The 22,913-nt window shown below is 32.3% G+C and overlaps 1 protein-coding gene across 2 annotated transcripts in view; it reads right to left on the bottom strand.

The window, feature by feature from the left end:
- LOC129976603 (uncharacterized) overlaps window positions 1-22,913 on the bottom strand; it is a 72,922-nt gene that overhangs the window by 31,443 nt on the left and 18,566 nt on the right. The window lies entirely within an intron of this gene.

Here is a 22,913-nt window from a genome sequence, read left to right as displayed (position 1 = left end):
AATATTATACGAAGAATATTATAATTGAAAGTAATTTTTAAAAAATAAAGATAGACAAATCAGACTAAAGACATTATTATGCTATGATGTTTCGGACCGAAGATTCAAATATCCTTTAATGTTTTTGTTTTTCCATTGAGAAAAGGTGCATTCACGTTTTCCTTATATTACTAATTTTAGTAAATATACAGCTATTCCAAGTTCCAAAACAATTCTCTCTACAGTGCTAAAAACTGAACCAAGATTATTTTTCATTTTGTGTATTTTACTTCTCACAATTTCTTTAAAGGTCCTTAAACGAAAACGGCTCTCACATCTATCTCATTTCCAACAAGTATGTTGCCAAAAACGAAGTGTCCGTCTTTCGACACGAACATACATTTAATCTTTCTTTTTAAAATTCGATAATCATTACTATTTTCTTATCTCCATCGCAATAAATCCCTACACACGATTTTCACTCCGCTTTTAGTTTTTTTCCTCCCATTGTTCCCCGTCATCACGTCCTTAATACCATCTGCAGAATTGGAAGAATTTTCCTATCGAATAAAATAATACACCCTAAACGAAAATGCCTTCAGAGCATTGTTATAGCATCACCCCATCCAAAAAGAATTCGCCCTTTTTCTAATTTTTTATTTTTTTATAGATAACTATCGGTTAGCGCTTTGTGTAATCGTTCCTAATGTTCCACAGAAGTGGGCGTGGTTGGATGATGGCAAATAGCAAAAGTGGTCTTCGGATTACGTGATCTCCCTCCCCTTTTCTTGGCCATCTTTTTTAATTTCAGCGTTTAAGGTCTCTTAAGTGATGGCCGTAAACCAACAGTGCAATTGGATTAATAGTAATGTTAAATGCTGGCAAAGAGAGGGGAATTTAAACCAGAAGTATTAAGATATGATATGTACATGTGGGAAAAATTCTATATTAATATAATAACCGCATGATAGTTTTAAAATAGGGGGTAATAGCTATATTCTTGAGGTTTAATTCAGTATTCGCGAAGTTTTATAATTTTTCACTTGTCCTTCATTTTTTAAATGACTTTGATAAGCTCAAAAACAAAGCCATCTATTTATCTTCCTCAGACTTGTGGATGATTCGATACATCTTAAAAATCACTGGTATCTTGCTCAGTAAACTATTCAAAAACTTTATTAATAATTTGTATTAATATACTAAAATGTACATAATTTTTAAAAATTAAAAACGTGGATGCAAAAGTAAAAATTATAAAAATGAGATTTATTACATGAAGGCAACGTATAAATAATTCTGTCTTGGGAATTTTAACAATATTTAAAACAGATTCTAAATGTTAATAAATGTTTAATAATATATGTTTTGACGTGCATTTTCGCTTTATTTCCTTGAATTGTTTTTGTAGCCTCGAAATTTTACAATTTTTGATCTTTTTTTGGGGGGGGATCATTATTTTAGTTAGAATCTCTGAATCGAATAAAATTAAACGATTTATAAATTGCATGATTAATTAAGCAGAATTAAGTTAACGGAAACACATAAAAAAATTAAATTTCCATCATACAATCGCTTACAACAATCTTAAAAAATTAAAAAATAGAAACAATCCACAATAGATGCAGAACATGAAAAAAGTAAAGATGCTTAAATAAATATAAAAAATGATGATCCTCTCACTAGAATATGAAACTGTGTTCAATTTAGCAAATGACCAAGTTTCGAGTAATTTAATCTTCATTGGTTTAAAATATTTCACAATTATATATGCAAAATGCTGCTTAGTCAGAGCATTTAAAAACGAAACGTACGCAAACGAAAGCATTATTATCATTGCTATGGTAAGAAACAATATAAATTAGCTGCATTGACTGCAGTTAGGATGGCGTTTTAATTTTTGAATAATGTGAGGGGGGGAAAAGAAATTAAGGAAGACAATCCCTTTTTATTTTTTTTAAAATTACTAAACTTATTGGTAATTAGTGTTATACGGGGAATAATTCATACATAAATTTGAGAAATCAAGTAGAATAATTCCATTTATAGCATCATAATTGTTCAATTAGAAATTAAAGCATATGAATACGATGAATTTCCATATAAATGATTAGCTACAACACATTTTTTAAATTTGAAATTGCGATTATGCCATCAATTTGTTCCCATTTTCCCCTCTTAGGATAACTGTCAGAGGATAGCCTCGAGTACGAAGATGAGCAACCAAAGTGTGTAAATATTCTTGGAATTCACGGGAGCATATTGAGCGAGAAGAATTAAGTAGTTTTCTTTTTAGAAAATGGGTCATAGATGGTCGGAGATGAGTAGACTCTATGCATGGTATACACCACAATAGTGCATACTTTACGGAACAAAATTTATAAAAAGAGGCAAATTTGTCACAGAAGTGAGTGCGTTTATCTTGGAACAGGGCGTTGTTTCCTTATTTATTTTATGTGGAAGAGGGTAGCACTCTCCAAGAGTAATTGAAAGTGATACAATAGAATTGCTGAGCTGGAAATCACATTGAGAAAATCGTTTTCTTATTTATTTTTAAAGTATTTTCTTTAAAACACTGAGAAGCTTTCATTCTTGATGATTAAAGTGTAACTCTAATTATGGTATATAGAATTTTCTTTTATAACCAGTTTCTGCATGGAATTGTCGTACTATAGCTACGAAATATCGACCTTTGGAGACCTAAACCTTTTTTTACTGAATCTTTCGTGACATCCTTTACGAGTGTTATGGAGATTAATCCCTCGCTTGCGATTAATAGCATCCAAAAATCAAATTAGTGTTTGATTCGATTTCCCCAACCGATTGAAACAGAACTTTGACATAAAATTACACATGTAATTACAAAATACCATACCAAATTTGATACATTAAAGTCATTGCGCATGTTTGTTTGTTGCGCATTTTACATGTTTCTGAAAATACATACCGACAGAAGGTCAACCCTTTATTGTTAAGCTCAAAATTTGATAGTTGTTTGCAGTATAGATAATCTGTGTACCAAATTTTATCCATTAAGCTCTCTTCGTTTTGTAGTTATCGTATTAGCGCATATTTGGACAGTCGAACATAGAATTCTTCTGACGGGAGTTTGATTAAAATTTGATAAAAAAAAATCTATCAATTCGATGTAAAGAGCATACACTAAATTTCAGCCGTCACGCTCAAAGCGTTTTTGAGTAATCTTTGTCGCAGACAGATAGACAGACATTTTCCAAATATGTGTTCTTTGCACTTAAAGGGAGTCTAAAACGTGAGAATTCTTCAAAATATCGAGTTCGAATCTTTTGACGATTACAGTACTTTCTCTACACTATGTATACGAGAAAGTACAAAAGCGATTTGAATAAATTTAATTACGGCAGCAATTACATGGTGGATCGACTTCAGACGCTTTGTAATTCTCACATTGCAGATTATTGACATCGATGGTCAATAAACAATCGTAGCACAAAAACTACGATAGGCAGAAAAACTATTAAGGCCTCCAAATTGATCAACCCGTTCATTCCAGTTTTCTTCTTTGGAAAACCAAAAGCAGAAAATCAATCGCGTTAACACGAGATGCAGTTATTTTTTATTGAATGATTGCATGAAAACAGAATTATTTATAAGCTAACCTAACTATGATAAATTGAAACCAATCAGTTTCCCGAATTGAAGCTAATCTATTACTTGAACGGTTTTGAAGGTTAAAAAGAAAATTATTGCACTGGATCAGTTTCAAAAATCCCTACTTAAAAATAACACGCTATTAAAATGCTTGAAATGTGTCACAGATCCAAAATACATAGCGCCATTAATTCGATAATAATAGTAGTTAAATAAAATTCTCCAAAGATATATTATGGTAAAAAAAAAATCTTGTAGTAACTGCTGTTTTAATTCCAAGAACTGGAAGTGGAGTGCAGAATGTAATAGCCGAGTACTGTCATATAATTGAAGGTTAGTTAGACGGCATTTCGAAGCGTTTTCTTTTTTATATGGCATTACGGAACCAGAGTCTTGCGAACAAAACACAAGTTAGAAATACGTTCTTTTCAAATACGTAATTCTAATAACAGGGATAGTCAAACGAAAACTAAGGTTGGAATAACGGAAATACCGTGCTAAATGTAATAAGACTGTGAAATTAAAGAAAAATTCGATTTGATTTGAAATTTCTTTAAAAGACGAGACATTAATCTTTTCATGCGCCCATTTTAATTCAATTAAATATATTTTTGACTAACCAGAATCGACTGTCCATAGTTAAATTACTTTGAAGCACTTAGGTTAATGCCTTTTAATTTAACTGCCGCTGGAATCTAATGTTAGTCTCACAATAGAAAGATTTAATTTATATTTATGCCTCACTCATTATACTTTCGGACTGAACTCGAAATTTTGAATCGTGATCGGATTTAAAATAACCAGATCTTGAAAATGAGTCACTACTTTCTCTCTAAATTTCTACACCACACCCTCATGGCCATTTGGCCCTCATTGATTTCTCGTGCAACAGACTCACTACCTTGCAATTTTTTTTTGTAGAATCAAATTTCGAATTTAGTCTCGAAGCTGAGTCCTCTATCACCAAGTCAAAGCAAATGACACTTTGGAAAGTATGCGGGTTCCAGGCGCAATTTTACCAAAGATTCTCCGTTTGTGCGAGCTTGAGTACTGTCGTTCCTCAGACCGTACACAAGCTCGCTGCGTTTTTGCGAATGCGCCAGGAGGTGTTTATTTTACCGAAATACGGGTGAGATGGGAAAAAGAAAAAGCATCTAACATGGATTGAAGATCTACAAAGACTTTCGGATATTAACATATTTTACTGCGTGCTATCCCTTTGCAGAACTAAATCGTCCGAAAATGCTATTACGGGATTCTGAAACAAACAGTCCTTCAGGGTAGAATATTTTTTCGTTAGTTGGAATGAGTTTTAGAAAGAGCATGTTTATTCAAGTTTCTCTTTCCTAATTTGATCGTTGTTCAAAACTACCAAGTATGTTCCTAAATAGTTCGCAAAAACTTTTCAAGATGATACGTTTATTATAATTAACTTGCCCGAGATCTGTCATTTCGTGTTATTATATGCAGTGGACGAGTAATATCTTTACACTTTGAGAAATCTAACAAAAGTATTCACTTCAGGTTTAATTATTCTTTAAATAAATCATAGTCTTTACTTCTTTGAATAAAGTAAATACTAAATGGCATCGTGAAATTGATAATTTATTATTGTTTTAAAATTGCTTCATAACGTATAGTGCACATTAATGCATTATTTAGCGTATATAAAGCGTCATTTTCCGACAGCACATTATAGAAATCCATGTGTTGCGTGTATAATTAGAAATGCAATGTAAAATATTTTTTTTTATAAAATAAATAACTTTTCTGCGTTAAAATTTTAATATGTCAAAAGAAACTTTACCTTATTCATTTAATTTTTAAAAAAAACATAAATGCATACTTTTTTAATATTTTTACTTTTTCGTGTACGAAACAGTGTTGATCAACTCCGAGTTCTAGATGCATATCCATGTTTCAGACTCTCCCGAGTTCGTAAATGTATTTTCGGAATTTTATATGTCTGTGAAATTGATAATTAAAAAAACTTTGAATTAGACGGATAAATTTGGTATGTGGACTTTACCTCAAATTCGTAGATTTTTGATGTTTGCACGAAGTTCATCTGCAGAAATGTTGTCCGTCTCTCTCTAGCCGAGAGTAAGTGAACATTATAACTAAAAACCTGTGCGATTAAACTTTGTTACAGAGATTTAATATCCAAAGTGTAGATATTTAATTTTCTATCCGTCCGCAGATGGACGGTCTGTCGGTCGGTACATTCGTATGCACGTTAATGCGGAAACTCGGAAACACGACTTGGATAAATGAAATTTTCATTCACTAAAATTGCAAAAACTGTTCTGTATTAATCTTTGACTAACAAAAAGGTGCCTAAAAGGCTCGGTTTTCATTGCTATATTACGAAGCACTAAATGGTCAGATGTAAGATTCTAAAAATAAAACCTGAGCTCTTGCGGCGTTCTCGGCTTTGCCCAAAATCCACTAGTTTTATGCGTGAGAAGAGGGAAGTATCACCTTTACCGAGAAGTACACGAGAAAATATCTAGGTTGCCTCTCCTGCCAATTTAAATTACAAAGATAGTATTTTGTGTACTCTATATTATTTACTCTAAACATCAAAGGAGGCCACAGTGATCTTGTTATACAGTCTTGGAATCTGAATATCTCGTTTCGGGAATTAACTCCGTGAAAAATTATGCTTATATGCAATTTAAACCTCTTTGGACCATTCCAGTAAGAAACTTTAAAAAGAAGAATCTCCTAATTCTACATACGCTGCTCCCATTATAAGCATCAAATAATGACGTAGTTTGAAAATAAATTAATTTATCAATACGGGGTTTCTCAATAGGTGAAATGGTACATTTTTTATCTTATTATATCAGAAATTAAGAAAATGCTAATTTTCTGATTATGTATTCATAAAACGCAAGTGACAGGTGAACATTGCTCATAAGCAATTTGCATTCACCCCATTGAATCCTATTGACTTTTCTCAACTAAAGTGCTAACCCGTCTTGACCCTATTCCGCTAACCATTGCGTCACCATAAGCTATCATCAACAAGCACGCAACACAAAACAAAAAGTTTATAAGGCATTCCAGTTCCCTAAGAGATTGAAGACAAAACTTAAAAAAATAAATATATATATATATATAAATCAAAATCAAAAAACCGATTCAAGCGGAGTCATCCTCCTTTCAGATAGAGGTAAACCCAAACAAGAAAAAGAGGAGACGAAAAGTGGATGCTGGCAATAAAACAAAGAGCAGGATGACAACTGCCAATTATATGTCAGGCTAAAGGCTTCCAATCACTTTTTATTTCTTGTCCTTGGGTAGTTCCAGGTTCCGGCACGTAGTTGACCCACTTGTTAGGAGATGGGCGCGATGTCTTCCGCGAGGGGAGGAAGGCGCCTATCATGATTCAATTAACCTCCTGTCTGGGGGATGACAAGGTGCTCGTCAGATTACTCACTGGCGACTCCAGAACGGGTCCCTCAGAGGTGAGCAGTCGTGCATCCCCCCCCCCTTCCATCAATAATCATGTCGCCTATAAAAGCATGTAATGATAGAAATAAAATTTAAAATTTTGGATGCTTGTCATTACCCGTCGTCAGGTACGTCTACATGAAAAATAAAATCCTCTTTCAAGTGTTAAATGAGGAAGTATGTTATGGTGGTTGGACATATTAATTATTTCCTTTTGTTTATTAACCATTATTCTTAAAAAAAAAGGATAACACATTAGGTTAGGTTAGTTGCGTTAACGTCTCGCTTTTGGAAGTAATATGAAGGTTATTTTAGGGATTTGTCTGGAAATTTTGATCTGTAATCAAATAAGGAGAAGATGACACTCCCTCTTCAAATTTCTGCACCACACTAGAGGAAGAACATTTGATTCCAGACATAAAATCTAATGCTCACCCATCCAAATATGTCCCAGATCAATACTGAGATCAGTTTCGAATTTGGAATTTCTATTTCTGAACCAGAACTTGCCACCAAGTAATTGTGGTCCACATTTTAAATTAAAATGTTGAACACATTCTAATTCTAATCAATTGGTGCTCCAAGAATTCTAATCAAGAATTCTTGGAGCACCATCTTCAAGTCATTGGTGCGAACCTTTCCGAATCTGGGACTTCCAATTCTGGAAGTGAAATTTACCATCAGAATTTCTCACTATATTAAATTACACCAAACACTTTAATTTTGAGCTTTTAATACATTTTAGATTAAAACTTTGCAAGTCAAAAGTTTTTAGAATTCCACTTGATAATCAACTGAATTTTTTTCACTTCACTATATAGTGACCTAAATCCAGTCTGCTTTATATTGCAGCTTAATTCCGATATAAAACAAAGAATATTTAATAAATGATTTAGTTAAACAAATTTTAATAATAAAGTGATTTAAAATTTTATAAGCAACTACATGTAAGGAGTTTCAAAATCTTGATGCAAATGAAGTTCAAATTTCATAACTAAAATGGAGTTTTTGAATGGACTATTTACACTGTAAAATGAAAAATTTTACTAAAATCATCGGTTTATTAAAACACTTAAGTCCGGAATTCAGTGCTTTTTGCCAAAATATGTGAAATATGTTTGAAGAAAAATTAATGACTGAAAACACTTATATTCAATTAGAATACTTCTGGGGGAAAATCAATAACTATTACTTTGAAATTTCTAACCTATAATTCTTATTAATTGGTTTATTCAAACGAATAACTGTCTCTTGGATATTTCCATTTGTCTTTCGGTTTAAAAGGTAAAGAAATTTCTTTCAGTTGAAATGTATTTTTGGGATGTAAAACATGAATTTTCGCCAGAGAACATCTATTTTTATTAATTTTAACATTTTTAAACAAGGAAGAAATATAACTTAGAAGCGCATTATTGATGTGGCCTCGATACGATAAACTGGATATAGTTTATAAACATGAGCCAAGGCGAACTTTGGAGTGTATACACTGCGTAAAAAAAGTAGAAGGACACTTGATTTTGTAACAATAACCGAAAAATATTTTATTTTTACTAAAATTTTTTTATTAGAAACATTTAACAAATATTTCAAAAATACAATTTTAACATCAGAATTATGATGTTCAAACATAAAATATTAATGGCAACAAAAATAGTTTCTCTTTTTTGAAACTTTGTAAAAAAAAGTAGAAGGACAGCATTATAATGAATGAAAAAATAGTGACTTGAATAAGGAATGGTCTTCCCATTGGCCTTTATAACTTCAAATATTCTGTTTGGAAGTGAATTGTATAGAGTTTGAATTTCAGTTTGACAAAAATTGTCCCACGAGTCATTCAATGCTTCTCGAAGCTGAGTTTGCGAATCAAATTGCCTTCCATCAGCATAAACTCGACGAACTAGCATTGCCCAGATGTTTTCCACTATATTAAGGTCAGGACTTTTGGCTGGCCATGGTAAAACATCCACATTATTTGTTAGGAACCAATTTTTGACTCCAGTCGCGGTGTGAATGGAAGCTCCGTCTTGCTGAAACTTCCACTCTTCACCACCCATGTCAGAGGCATAAGGAAGAAGCTCGGAATTCAGCACTTGAACGTAGTCTGTATGTTTTTACCTACCATTTAAGAAAACCAGACTTGTCCTTCCTCCGTATCCAACAGCCAACCGAACCATTAAACTCCCTCCTCCCATTTGTCGTGTTGAATAGTATTCGCCTTCAGTCCCCAGACAATGCCAGTAATGCTGCTATCCGTCTGAACCGTCTAAGTTAAATTTCTTTTCATCGGAAAATATCACAGAAGTCCATTCTGTAGTTCAGGACATGTGCTCCTTAGCCCACGCTAAACGGTTATCAATGTGATCTTGTTTACACTTAGGATGATGTTTCCGTTTTTTGAAAATGAATTTTTTAGATCTTTTAATATAGTTGTAAACTGTTTGTTTCGTCACATGATTAAGTCCTGCTTGATTTCTTGCCTTTGAAACACTTCCTTTGTTCTTCTTCAGCACACGAGCAAGTTTTCTTTCATCACGTGGTGTTAACTTCTTCGGTCTACCAGTCTTCTTTTTATTTCTATTTTTATAAGGATTTCTGATAAAGTTTGAAATTGTATTGGGGCTCACCTGCAACAATCGAGCAATCTCTCTGACACCTTTACCATCCTTTTGATATGCGGAAATTTGCCCTTTTTGCAAATCGTTCAAAGGTATTCCTTTAGGCATTTCTGAGAACGGAGAAACAACGTAACTTTTAAACAAATTAGATTTTTTTTGTCAGAAAAGGATAAACAAAGTACAAAATTACTATTTACATAAAGAACAACTCACTAAATTAAATATATTAGCAAGTGTCCTTCTACTTTTTTTACGCATTGGAAATTATATATAATAATTTTCTTAATAATTTAAGTGGTAGATGTTTAATTTTTGCCTAAAATGAAAACAAGGGTCATTAAACTAAATCTGCATAAATATCTGGTAGTTAGGAGAAAATAAGAGATATTAATTGGCAAAAAGACACTGTCCTTCTACTTTTTTTACGCAGTGTATTTCATAAAATGAACATAAGAGAAAGTTTGGTTGAGAACTTTCTTTTGGCTATAATTTTCGGTAATATTTTAATAATTTGCTATGTTTAAACATTTTAAATTTTCATCCTATCATAGGTGGTAGGGCCGGGGAATGTCTTTCGTAAAACTTTCTTTTGATAAAATTTCCAATATCGGGTATGTTTTGATTTTTTTACAGAAATTTTAGAGAATCCATTTTTGATGTTTTAAAACGTATAAATTTCAAAGTTTATTAGCTATAGCAATCGATCATTAAGTGTACAGAGAAATGACAGTGCGTTCGGGCAATGGAAAAGAGGCTTCCAGGAAGACAAGGAAGAACCAAGGAAAGGTAACAAAAACAAAACCACAGTTACACAAAGAATAGCACTTGTAGAAACTAATAACTCATAAACAATAACAGCAGCACTCGGCGTCTCTAGTATGCAATTCGATAACCACTCCAAAAAGAGAATTGATCCTCTATCTCTCCTTTTTTTAATTTTCGGACAGGATAAGACCACAGCCCCCGATAGATGTCTATCGGGGATTGTGATAAGACGCCATGCAAAATTCTCCAGAAGAATCTTCAAATCTCGGTTCCTGAAAGCGATAGGGTCGCCCTTCAGTTTAGTCGAAAATGTCTGACTTCATTTGTTCGTCATCCATTAGGAATACCTGGAAATGTATCTTTCCAGCGGTGACATTAAGTAGCAGGGACTCAATAATTTGTAATAATAGTTTATAGAATATGAATCTCACAATTAACGATCGAAATAATAAGTAAATGCCCGAGAACGGCATAGGAATAAAGCGAATAAAGATTACTAAAATTTCTGAAATATGTTATCAGTGTGACAGTAAATAATAGACAGAGATGAATAAATTGATAAATTTTTATTTCTTTATTTTCAACCACGATGTTGATGTTAGTGAGTCGTTCTTCAAATTTCAATGCCACACGAACGCAAGAAAGGATTTATCCTATACGTCACATGAGGATTAGAATATAATCTTTGATTTAATGGCATATTTTGAAGCCACACAATTTTTATTTCTTTATTTTCAGCCATGATGCTGAGGTCTTTTTAAGTAGAATCTAGTTTTGAATCAGAGATTTTACAATTATAAATTTACTATTAGTCGGATTACTGTTTCTCAAAATAAAAGAATATCTATATGTGAAAAATAATTAGGGAAAATATAGAAATCTATCTTTCAGATTCAAACATTGATCTGATTTTGCCTTTTTTTTCATATAAAAGTTCATGAGTTTGATATATGTCAAAGACTGTCAACCCTCCGTCATCCTCTATTTTCGAAGAAAGTTTCAAAAACGCTACTTCATTGTACAACCCTAATAAGAAACACAGAGACAGTATTCCTCATCCACAACCACAATTTCAAATATTTTTATTTCATATCAAAACTTTTGATATTTTACTATGGAATGAATGATCGTCTGCCCCCCCCCATCCACCTCGTCGTCCTTAGATATCGAAGAATATCACAAAATAAAATTTTAGCACAGCCCTTAGCATAACAACGAAGCCTATTTCGTCCATTTGTGGACATAGAATCGGGAAGTGCGAGGTTTATTGACCAAGTTGAAATTGAAATGATTCTTTCTTATGTTGTGATAAGATATAGCTAATCAAAGTCACTTGATATGACTAGATTAATATTGTTAATATGGATGGTGAACAGCTGGTCACTGAAAATAATTTAGATTATTATAAATACTTAGAATATTGCCCTGATTCGGTATAGTAGAGCGATATAGAAAGTATTATGATTCTGTTCTGATAAGGAATATATATACAATGCCCTGAAGCGTGACATCATTTAAGTTATTCAATAAAACTAAAAAGAAATTCAATAAAAGTATTTTTATAACAAACTGTAAAGAAATTTTCTGAATTCAGATGATTTTCTAAATAATTACCTTACAAATGTTTAAAAAAAAATCTATGGAAGTTACAATCCAATATTTAAAAGATTTTAGACAAAGAATTTGGAGTACTATAATATTTCTCTTGTGCCATTGAAACCTACTTACCTATCTTGGAAAAAAGGACGGATTCTTCGTATTCCGTTTAATTTAAAGGAAAAAAATGTATTAGAAGTTGCCTAATTGGCCCTATTTTGTCTGATTCTTCTTATAAAATAAGGGGCTATTAGGGAGAGAATAAAATAAACTTGAAAGAGAAATAAGAAAAGACTATATTAGTTTCTCAAATTTTAAACTGTTACAGATCATACCTCTTTTCGCAAAAGATTAAAATAATAAAAATTATGGAAGAAGGATATAATAACAAGAAGAAAAAATGGGAATTTAAAAAAAAAAGAAATTATTATTTTTAACTAGAAGTTTTCTAATTGAATCTCATCGTTTTCAACCATTGATTCTTGCCGCTACTTTTCTTCAAAACGTGTTTTGTTTTGAATATACACAGCATTTTTTTGTTTTTTTGAAAATCTATTTTACTTTTTATTCTAAATGTTACTTTCTAGGAATTCTTTTTATTATTTTTTAAATACCCCATGGTTTAGTTTATATTACCGTTATTTATTTATTTATTTTTATTTTCTCGCACACGAATAGTAAGTATTGCAATCCTCAAAAAATTCGAATGCGAAATTTTAACGAGTTTTCATATTTCGGATCTCTTTGGGACAGAATAAAGGGGTCGCGGTGGCCTAGTGGTAAGGTCTCGGCTTCGGAACCGGAGGGTTTCAGGTTCGTGACCCGATTCCACCGAAGAACCGTCGTGTAAGGGGGTCTGTTGCACGTTAAATCCGTCATGACCAAACGTCCTGGTGACTGGTGTGGTGTGGTGTGGAGAGGGGGATGCCAGCTCAGGTGTCGTCCTCGTCATCTGACCGCGGTTCGAAATAGGGACCGAGGTCCGTCCTAAAATAGCCCTAGTGTTGCTTTAAACGGGACGTTAATATAATTAAATTAAACTAAACCTGGGACAGAATAATACAGTTTTGAAGTTATACTGCTCGAATACAGACAAGTGTATGTCGATAGCGTTTTGAGCTATGGATGTAATTTGGTATGCCTTCTTTACGCAGATTTTGAACCGAATTCCATTCACAGGAAATCTAGCTGTGCAAATAAACATGACAACTTTAAATTTGAAAAGCTGGAGGTATAAAATTGGATGACAGATTTAGCATCTGAATTGTAGACCCATGTCAAATTTCGACCCGAATTTATGAAAGAATTGACCGTTTGTCAAACTATAGTTCTGCCTACTTATAAACACAATGATTTGGATAAATGAAATTTGGCACATTGAATACATAAAATATATATCAAAATTTGAAATAAAATTCATCGAAGGTTGATTGTATAATGGTTTGTATTTTCTCATGTAAGTAAATACTCAAAAATGTAGTGATTTAAATAAATGAAATTTGGATTGTAATCAGATAACTAAGTTTGCATTTCTGTGTGACGATTTGCTTTTCAATCTGTCAAAACAAAGACATACAAAATGATTGTTCGGTTTTCTTTTCTATATTAAGTAGCACAGAACTTTCAAGTGGGAGCATAAAAAATAAAATCTGACCACTCGTGACGTCACAGCTAATATGAAGACCCAAAATTTTATTCAAGGAAAAGAGGAAATAGTATCTTCATTAGAGAGTACGCGAGAAAGTTTCGGGAGGGGGGGTCATTTCCGCTAATTTCTTTATTAATTTTTCATAACGGAATAATTTGATGGAAATAATATATTAAAAAGGGAATTCTTTAGTTCAAGTTGGAGTTGCGAAAAAAAAGAAAAACACCGGTAAAAATCAAACTTTCACATTACTGCCGTCTTCAAAATTCCTCAATAATTCTAGATTAGGAAAAATAATAAAATAATTTTTAATACTAATTAATAAAGCTTCACTTTTCATATTATATTTCAATTTCGTGATCACCAAACTTTTTTCCATTTGATAAGTAGGCCACGAAAGGAAACATTTCGTGTTCAGTTTTAAGCAATCCTCAACGAATCTTCACTGTTCAGCTGAGCGGAAACGCCATATCATGGGCCTCTCCTCCACATGTATAGCACATTCGCAACACGTGCTGCGACAGTCACAAATCAGCCTTAAATATGTTGTACATCTGTTTCACGACCATCTTGCACGAAATATCTACATTACACAAACTCCCAAAGCCTCCCCCCCCCCAGTGAGTCCATCCCTTCATAGGTGAAAGGTCTACATCGTAACTGGGAAGACCGTACGTGGGGGACGCCATTCAACTTCAATTACAACAACAGATGCACACAGGGATGCACCTCAGGAAAGGAAATACAAGCGCAAAAATAAAAAAAAAGTACCCTCCATCAGCTGCGGGACCGTATATTCCTCATTGACGAAATGCTCCTTGTAGGGCTGCCAGATAAGAAAAGCAAAAGCATGCCAAAGTTGTTTGAAAATAAGGTAAAAACCAGCGGCATTGGTCCCCTAAAAACATTCTCGCGACCTCTCTAATAAACTTTATGCCAGAGAATACCTTGCATGACACTGACGTACAATCGTTACGAAATATTAACTTTTTGCGTGATTTAGCATTTTTACTGAATCTCGTTTCATCCTTGACTGACGAGTTTTTTTGGCGATTAATCCCTAGCATGGAATTAAGTGTATCCGGAATTCGAATAAGACGCGATTTTCTCAATCGTTTGGAACAAAATAATTGACACCAAACTTTACTTGTTGTAAAATCACATACTAAGTTTGATATACTTAAGTCATTGTACTTTTGAATTATGTTTCTGAAAGTGCAGACAGACAGGCAGTCAACCCGTAATTTGATTTGGTTCAAAATTTGACAGGTGTCTACAGCATAAATGTTAAATCTGTCAACCAAATTTAATATATCCAGCTCTTTTCGTTTTGTAATTATCGTGTCAACTTATGTTCGAACAGCCGGATAGACGAATTTCCTCAGAACAGATTTTACAAAAAATTTTATAGAAATCTGCAAATTTTGTATAAAGACTGTATATCAAATTTTGACCATCTAACTCGAAGAGTTTTTGAGTTACCTTTGTGCCAGACAGACGGACATTTTCCAAAAAAGTGTTTTGGGGACTCGGAGAGGTCTAAAACACGGAGATTCCTCAAGTTCGAATTTTTTGATGTTTTCTATACGTTCTTTATATTACGTATACGCGAAATTAAAAAGATTCAATTGTGAAGTTTAAATGTAACATTGACTTGTCTCTATTATTTCATTAAAATGAATTCCATTGGCGCAGCTCGTGTCGACTTACTCTCGCAATAACGAATGTCTTGAACTGAATTTCATATTTACTGAATATATATCGTTCCGTTTTACATATATATCGTTTCTTCCTACTTTCTTTCACTGTGTATTCTAAATTTAATTACACTTCAAGATAATTTTATACCAGGATATCAGTATCTTCATAAAGTAATGGATATAAATGATGAATTGCTGCTATCATGAGGATTTTTCGTTTGGTCTTCTCATTTTTAAAAATTTCTTTGAAACATTAGAGCCAGCTATCCCAGCTTTTTTAAAACTTGGTTGCAGATACATAATTTCGATTATATAATGGATATCTTGGTTTTTCATGGCGATAATGGGATTTTTTGGGGGAGAGGGCTTCCAATCTAAAGCTGTTTGAACAAATCTGAGTGCTCTGGGCAATTTTAATATGCGGCTCTATTGGAACAGTAACTAAGAATTAAGGTCCCTCTGGATCAACAAATCGAGGCTGTGGTGGTCTCGTGGTAAGGTCTCGGCTTCGGCACAGGACGGTTTCAGGTTCGAGACCCTATTCCACCGAAGAACCGTCGTGTAAGCGGGTCTGGTGCACGTTAAACGTACGGACCAAACGTCCTCCCGCTGGTGTGATGTGGAGAGGAGGGTGCCAGCTCAAATGTCGTCCCCGTCATCTGACCACGGTTCAAAATGACGAGCTCCATCCCAAAATAGCCCTTGTGTTGCTTTAAAACGGGACGTTAATATAACCAAACTAAAATCTAAACTGGATCAACAAATATACTTATAATAATAAATAGGGCAGATTTTTCGTTCTTATTTCTTTAAAAAGAAGGTGTGAGGAAGGAAAACTGCCTGTTTTCTGTTTAACCCCCTTCGGTTGTGTAAATAAAAACCCTTTGAATTTGCAAAAGAGTAGGATGATTTTTTAAACTATTTCATCCGTCATTGATCGTATGTATTATTTACTTTAACGTTTACTTTATAATTTATTTTTCTATTCTATATACTTAATACAAAAATATATCAAATATTTAAATTAATGTTAGAAAGCACATTAAATATTTTGCTTTTTATTTAACATTTTAAAGTTATTTTAGTAATTCAAAAATGTGCATTTTAATTTCGCGTGCACTTTAATTAAAATCATTATTCAAGTAAAAAAAAATTACTTACTTAGATAATATAATCATTAACATAGAAATATCTGTATATATATGTATGCAAATGAATTGTTTTATAAATATATATTATTATTACTTTCAATAACAAACTTTTAGCTTCTTGAATACTTTTTTAAACTAATTTCTGTGCTTATATAACCTTATAAAATCAATAATGGTCTAGTTATATTCTGATTCCATTTTTATTTTTAATAGATTTAAAAGTATAATTAAACAAATATTTCGATTCTAAATTTTAAGAAAGTTATTGTAGTAAAATTTTAATTGCATCTAAATCCCCAGGTCTATTGCTTAATTAATCCATTGGATGAGGTGACCCTACGCCAAAGTTTCATTACAAATCGTATTTACGCCCATTCATTCGCTCAGGGAAATGACAACTCGAATGTTATTTCGCAAACATTTTCAAAATATGTCATTTGTTTAAACAGACAACTGATGAATGCATATGGAGATGGAGAGCGTACTTTATACCTAATGTAAACACACTAAATCACGCATGCAAAGTAAATTTAATTTTCAGAGTTGTAATTCTAGAAATGAAAATTAAGACAAAAAAAAAGCCAAATTCATATATAATAAAACTAGATTTCCTGAAATCGGCCTTAAAAAGATTGTTCTGGCAACCCTGACTTCACCATCACATCAATTTCGGGGGAGCACCTCTTCAAAATCCACCTGGTAGAGGGGAAGAGAATTACCCACCAGGTGGTAAGGAAAACTTCTTTTCATCCTGTTTGGTGAATTACGCGTCTTTTTATCCCCCCCCCTTTCGCTCTGCCTTCAGCGAAGCTCACATTGTGGGCTTTGACGCTTTTTTTCTCGTACGTCTTGTGTGCTGCTGCAAAAGGTGCCAAAAACGAAAAGAATTCAGAAGACAGGGCTGGCCGGTGAGTGGCTTGGGCTGAAATAGGTTAAAGAACTCCGATAAACGCATTCGTTAGAGCTTCAGAGATCACCAGGGATTTAAATCCACTTTCTTGACAAATACAGGGTTATTCAAAAAGCAGAAGCTTTTAAATAATTTATTTCAAAGGAATGATAACACAGATATATACCATACATCACTGAATAGAGAAAAGTTAAATATTATTTTTTTGTAAGCAAACGACATGAATTCCATTTGTTATACGACGAACGTCGAATCGCATTTCTTGCCACACGTGAAGTAATTAGGCCCTATTAATTGAAGCCATTGCAGTTACAATTCAACCTCGCATAGCTTGAAGAGTAGCGACAGAGTAGGTTTTTGAGCATTCGCCATGCCATTGGCTGCAAAAAACCAAACTTTATTTCCTCTTTGTGGATTTCCAGTGATTATGTTCGAATATGTTCAGCGTTCTCAACTTGCCGAGCAGGAACAGCCAGTACTTTCCCTTTTAGTATACGCAATCATCTTCTACGAATCAGTTGTAAATATGACAAAGTGACTTTTGTTGACCTTATATGAAATGCACTCGGTTATGCATCAATAAAATCGATTCTTTACAAATTGCAGTACACAAAACGACTTCTCCTAAGGCTTTGCTATTTTCTCATAAACAACAGCCCCGCTTTCGTTAAGAACTGCTCTAATGCATTAAATAAAACTTTGAACTTTTCTCTGTCAGTGATCCATTGTGTCCTGATCCTTTTTTTTCTTTGAATAAACCTGTATATGAAAGTTCTTTTCATTGAAATGTATCAAGATTTTGTAGACTCATCTAAAGTTCCTTTGTGAATTATCACAATTTATTTTAATGTAAACAGGATGTACCAAACATTTGAACTCTTCTTCTTTTCAAATAATTAAAGTAGTAATTGCAAAAAGCCCTGAAACTCATCGTACAAAAGATTGGTGAAGTTCAAGCACTAATAAAAATACAATAAATTTCTGCCAACCTTTCAAAAATTTATTCAATGGAAATATCAAAAATAAAACTCATTTATGTTATAAAGCCATTTGGAAACTTTTAGCTTATCCACGCATAGATTTAAATATACTTTTTTACAACTTTCATTAGCCTGAAAATAATCCTTTTCTGAATAATGTTTAAGTAATGATGAGTAACAAATAGAGTTGTGATTAAAAACTCATTAAAAAGAGACGAACTGAAATTAAGAAGGTAAGAAAACAGATATTTGTTTATGAAAGAATGTCATTATGGTCACTTGTCATTGACCTCACTACGGTTGCAATAAAAAATTAAAACAAAGCTATGGTGCCCATTGCTGGAATAATAAAAAATCTTGAATAATATTGTTAAATCAGTTCAGATTAAATTTTTCTTTTCATATTAATTTATGTTCTAATAAAACTTAATAATTCTTGAATAAAATAAATAATTCAAATTGTTAAGTTATAATTTGTAATAATAATAATAAATAAATAAACTAAACCTATCTTCACGAGCGATTTGATTCAAAGAGCTCTTTCTTTATGAGAGAACAATGCAATATTTTTAGGATTTGAAGCGTGGCATTTATTACACACAATGAAACAGAAGATATTTAAACGAACAATGAGTAACAAAGATCCTGTTACACTTTGTTGGTACTTTAAACAAAGTATATTTTTGATTTTCCTTTGAATCTATTTCTAAAGACTTAAAATGTATAAGAAATAAAAACATTGAAAATCTTGTGGATTTGATAAAGAAATATTTAATAGCAACATCAAAAATCGTTTAATATCTACAGGATATGGACAAATGCGTTTTGAAATCGACTGCAATATCCTGGATGTTTACTAAGTCCCTCAATGATTTAAAAAAACTATGAAAATGGCATTTGATGTGATATGCTAATCAGAATTGCCCCATTCACACAGTATTGCTTGTGCTCAAAATGTATTTGATTAACCAGTACCTTATTGATGAAAGAAAGGACGTTAAATAAACCCTTAAATAACGCTAATCGTCGAGAAAGGTGCGTTGTGCATCGTGGTGCTTGTGTTGTGTATCTTTCAGCGATTTAGTGCAACACTGTGTTCTTTTATGTAGAGTTATTTTCCAATATCTTGAATAGAATAAAGACATTGGCCATTAATTACTTGAAGCAAAAATCGTCGATAACTTTTCTTTGTCTCCATCCGAGTCTTGAATGCCTTTTTTACTTTATACATTGTGAATGCAACAAGAAATCGAGAGACATTTGTATATAATTTCTGCAATCGGGAAACAGTATTTTTTTATATAAAACTTTAAAATCGTGCAGATACTAGGTGGATGCCCTTTATAATGCAACTATCTCGATAAATACCCATTAAATTAGCGTATTCCGGAATGGAGTCATGATCAAGTGATACATAGGAGACGCACTTCAAAATTTTAATTCTTGAGATTTTTGCATAACTTTTATTTATCTGTTTATATTATAAAGCTAGGCAGTCCATCATTTTTTTAATTATTATTATTTATCGTCATTTCGAAAACTATAAGTGCTTTTAGTAAAAATCCACAGTTATTTCCTCTTGAATAAAAATTAAATTTCAGAATTATTTTGCACAGTTATATTTTCAAAACAAATTTATATTTTCAAAACCAAAGAATCATCCACTCCAATTCCAATGAAGGGGTCTGATTTCAGTTTTTATTTCATATGGATATTTTTTTGGGCCATCAGTAGTCGCTTTCATTTTGGACATTTTCCATCAATGGTCGTTTGTTTCACAACTTCCCTGATTTTGGAAAGAAATTTCAAAAACACTATTTCACTACATATTCCACATGGAGAACAAAACCATAAGAGTTCCACGTCTCCTTTCACTGCACCAATTTCGCCAATTTTTATTTTATCTCTAAGCTTGTGTTTAGATACGCCATCAATATTCGCTTGTCTCCCAACACCATTTCTTTTCGAGAGATTTGAAAAACACTCATTTAAATCACATTTTCTAAGAAGAAAAACCTCGACTGAATCTCCAGCCATTGTCATTATATTGACTTTATAATTATTTCAAATGAGAGCTCCTGATCTTTGATATGTCATCTATAGTGCACCTATTCTCAATCTCGCTCGCTTTAAGAAATATAGCAAAATAAAATTTCGTCACAGCCTTCAGTCTCAAAAACGGGACCGATTATGTTATTTCTAAACATAAATAATTAATCAAAGTACTCTATGCTTAGTGCGAAAGTAAAATAGAACTTTCTTTTGTTGTGATAAAATGTAATTCATCAAAATGAGTTGACATAAATAATTACTATTAATATATCAGGCGAGGCGGTTAGCTTATTTATATATTTATGCTTATTTATTACTGAAAATCCGATGCTTCCCAAGAAGCAATCTTGTCATAGTATTTTTTTAAAAATTTAGTTAGATAAAGGGACATACATGGAAAGGACAAACCAACAGTGCCACAAAATATAAAATCCTAATATCTAGCGTCTAATGTATTTTTGATTCGAGTAAAATACCAACTCACTTTGTCAAAATAAAGCATTTACTTAAATATTTTCAAAATCTCTTCTGTATTCAAAGTGATTGAACTTCCGGGATAAAAACCTTTTTCGCAGAAAAAATAAATACATCCCGGCTTTCAAACCGGAATTGGAGAAATTTCCGTATAAAGAAAAGACATTTTTGTTTTTGTTTCCGATCATAACATATATCTTTTAAAATGAATAAACATTTTTAATACGATTTAATTTTTATTTCCCCTTTTACCAACCTCGATCTAGAAATCCGGTATTTTAATAAGTTATTTTATTTATTCTTGTTTCAAAATCAAAAAACACGAATTTCGAGAATATCTTAGTTTATTTAAATTGTTTACTTTCTCGTGAATAAAATAAGTGTAAACAATACCTAACTGCCATTCAAGTGCTGCATCAATTCACTTTTATAATGAGACCAAATTCATTTTTTTTTAATTTTGAAAATTAAATTATGCGTAGAAACTTTATATTCGTAAGTATTAGTCACTATAAGGAAATAAAAACATATATATCCGATTTGAAAGCGTGGACACGTAAAATTTTCTAATTTTTATGAATCAGTATTTTAACTTTAGTCAATGTATTTCAAATTTATACAATTAAAGTCAGATCATAGGCGAATGATGTTATATTCGTTTCTTACTCTTTTTATGCAATAAAAATGCATTCATCGAATTGATTACTGGATTTTAATATATTGCTTTTATTGAATAGAAACTCGTTAAAACTTTTAACTACATTGGGTTCCCATTATTATTGAGGACATAATTGTGTATGGTTTACAAAAATATCAAATATCCCTGTTGCGCCATAAAACATAATTAACTAAACTATCAAGTTGATTTATAATTAACTACTTGAATATGTTTCGAACTATCATGTGCAAACCTCTTTTGTCAGCCTCCGATAAATTAAATAAAATCCAGCAGTTGGGTTTAAATTGATAAAAACGAAATTTGTTTTTATGATACAGAATAAGATCTATCAGCTAATTGTTGTTACTATTGTCATTTGTTAAAGTTATACTTTATCCTTATCCTTAAGTGATCCTTTGCGTTTTGTGAGAAGAATTTGATCTCAATATAACGGCATCAGACAAACTTAACATATGATAAAAAGAAAATTTTAAATTTTGCAAAATTCGACATTTATTTCTATTTGATTCTGGAATTTCATGCTTTTCACAATGTTTGATTAATCCAAACCGTAATACGAAAATTTTTCACGTAATGAAAATTACTATACAGTGATTCGAAGATTAGTTTAACCTTTATTAACTAATATGTTGTTCTGAATCTACATGAGTTTTTTTATAAGAATCTCGTAATTTTTAACCAAAACAAGACGAGGACGATACCTGATTGATGCTCTCACAAAATTATGCTGCGGGGAAGATCCATGGTATCACCAAGCCGTATGTACAATGAATCTTTAAAGGAATATGGCTCTAACCCTTTGTTTGCGAGGCTGAGACCTTACTTGGTCACCGCTGGTTTCAGTAAATTGAAAAAGACATTATATTTTTATAAAAACAGGCCAGATTTTGTTCAAAAACTCGCTCATGTGTAAACTCCAAATAAATATTAAAACAGGCAAACAGAGATAAGCGTAATATCATCATACAGAAAAGAGTAAAGAAAAATCGAAAGTGCAATTATGCTCAACAGAGTATAAAACAATTAGACGGTCAATTAATCCTTTTTTTTAATAACTTAGAAAAACCGACCTCAATTCCTGGTTTTAAATCCACAATGTTTCTTAACTTTCATTGCAGTTTTTACAGTAGTCTGTAACCACAAAGCTAAATAAGAAAGATTATTTCTTGGAAAGCAAAAATTCATGTATTAAGGAGCAAACTTCCAATTTAGTTTCAATCTCGGTAACTACAACATAATGAAAATAATAATTGTATAAATGAAATTGTCAAAGCATGA

Source organism: Argiope bruennichi, chromosome 7 (genome assembly GCF_947563725.1).
Source record: "Argiope bruennichi chromosome 7, qqArgBrue1.1, whole genome shotgun sequence".
Taxonomy (NCBI): domain Eukaryota; kingdom Metazoa; phylum Arthropoda; class Arachnida; order Araneae; family Araneidae; genus Argiope; species Argiope bruennichi.
Note: the sequence above shows the minus strand (reverse complement) of the source record. Positions and strands in the feature narration are given on the sequence as shown.